We start from the raw sequence: 2,561 nt of genomic DNA, 5'->3' as shown, positions 1-2,561 counted from the left end.
AAAAAAAAAAAACAAAGAATTGTTTCTTAAGGAATCTCAACACGATAGAGATCTTTTGGAGAAAGAGTCAAAAACAGGGCTAGAATAATAGCTTGTGATAGAGTAAAGAATAAGGCATATTTATATATACAATTATCAAGTGCTTTACACGAAAATAAACTTTATTTGCATTTTCAACAAACTTTTGAAGCACACTCATATGTAATGGAAAAAAAGAGAGGAAACAGAGAATTGCAAAATTTGTTCAATGCTGCTAAGAGGCTGGAAATCATGAAGATAGAAAAATGTTTATTACATTAAGCAACATAAATGTCATAAGGGCATTTTCTATGAAATGATTTGGATGGAAATCAGAAGCAAACAATAAACACCTGGTTAAAAAGTCACCACATTTTCATGCTGTGACATAGCCTTTCCCCATCAAACAAATAGCAAAGATAGAATTTAAAAAGTATAAGTGTTTTTGAAAGTAAGATAAATATCTGTCTTCAGTAAACACTAGTCTGTGTGTGTCAGAGGTGCTGAAGGAAAAAAAAATAAGTTCATATGATGAAACGAAGGAGGGAACACAGAAGCATGTCTGAAATTCCTTGCTTGCTAGAACCTCTATTCCAACCATCATCAGTTCCACATGAAAGGAAACCTATTGAAGCCCAGATCACTGACAGTGAAAAGAATTCACCAAGCAGACTGAACACACATAGGTTTACTGAACATACTGCAAGGAAGCAGTGGACAGGCAGGTCAGGTAGGGAGTGACAACTGCTGCAACAGAGTCTGTAATCTGAGGGTTATACCTGTTGTGGCAGTTTCATTTTAGTTAACGTGACTATTACCATATGCTTGTAAAGGAGCAGCTGGCAGGACAGCCAGAGGCTGTCCATTAAAATATAGACTAAAATAAGCATACTTGTAACTGCAACATTTCCTTAAGATGAGTTTTCTATGGTCTAGGAGGTGATGACAGGTAATGCTTGCATCTTTAGTTGAAACTGGAGAGCTGATAGCCCCCTTTGTCTGGAGAGACTCAAGAAAATGCCCCAGGGCTGCACTCCACATTAAGTAACATCTTTATGACAAAAACAGGTATGGAGACACAAAGTAGAGAGTGAAGGCAAATCTGCAGGTCTAGAGAGATGAGTTCCTGCAGGATAATGAAAAAATGAAATCCTGTAGCTAAAATATGGGTGCTACAGCAAATCATACTGCCTGAAGCCACAAGCTAACACAGGGCTCTTCATACCTGAGAAAATTCTGATAAGCCTATTGTTGGCATTATACATGGGGATACTGCTTTACTTGAAGCTGTGCATATAGTGAATAGATAAGGACCCGGTAAGGGAACCAAGGCCTCCACTGTTCAACTTACAGAATTTTAAATATCTTTAATACCACTATAAGTTTGGAAATTTTAAAAATGATTATATGATCTGGTCCTGTTCTGATTATCTGAAGGTCATGTGAAAGCAAAGATAGAAATAACAAGGAAGGGAGAGATGTGTATACAGAAAGAGGGGATATAGAAGGAGAAAAATATAAACAACCTCACATTTAAAATGACTTTCCAAACAAAAATTACAAATCATGAAAATAATAAAATAGTCACCTAATACTTAGAATATGAATTTATTCCAGATGAAATTAACTTTATTAAATAGAAAGATGATAAGATAATAATACAAGCATATTAGTTACATGTTTGAAGAAATAAATATAGCCATATCAGTTGAAAAAAATTTAAAAATCAAAGAACTAGAAACATTTTTGTAGTAAAGAATAAAATCACTGAAATAAAATAAATTTAATTAAGTGGGCTAAACTCTAGACTGGAAAATTCTAGTTGTGAAGAGAAGGTTACTTATAAGAGAGTACTGAGCTATTTACTCAAACTGCTTTTCAAAAGAACAAAGAGATTCACAGAAGAGTCTCAGTTCAGACATCTACATCAGATGACAGAATAGGACTTTCTCGCTATCATCTTCCAGCAGAAACCTCAAGTTTAACAACTAGTTACATGCAAAAATACCTTCAGAAATGCTAAGGAAACCAGGTAAGAGGTAACATCTCTTGAGTGAGGCACAGTACTGTCTGTTTCCTTCCCTCAACACTAGGCAGCACTCATGGAAAAAGATACCCACCAAATAGGGGAAGGAAAGAAAAATGAACACCACATTTTGTTTCTGCTCTAATATGGGGCTCTGAAGCTAGTAGAACTCAGATCTAGACACATCACACAAGGCCCAATACTCTAGACGGAAACCATGAATTGAACCTTTAGACCTGTCTTGATGCCAGGTCAGAATCCACAGCCTCGGGCTCCAGAGTTGCCTGAAAGGCTTGGTCTCAAGTGATGCCCCATGGCCAGGCCAAGATTCCAATTTAGCCCAACACTATGTCATGTTAGATAAGAAGGTAGACATTAGCTTATGTGTATGAAAGGGGCTGACAAAAATAAGAATCTTGTGTGTTGAATGAGGGAAGAACGTTAGAAGCACACCACCATTTGTACATCAAAAGTCTTGACCAAGTCCAAGAACATTTTGAGGTGGATCCCAGCCCTG

This window comes from Oryctolagus cuniculus, chromosome X (assembly GCF_964237555.1).
Source record: "Oryctolagus cuniculus chromosome X, mOryCun1.1, whole genome shotgun sequence".
NCBI lineage: Eukaryota > Metazoa > Chordata > Mammalia > Lagomorpha > Leporidae > Oryctolagus > Oryctolagus cuniculus.
This window is presented reverse-complemented; position numbering follows the sequence as displayed.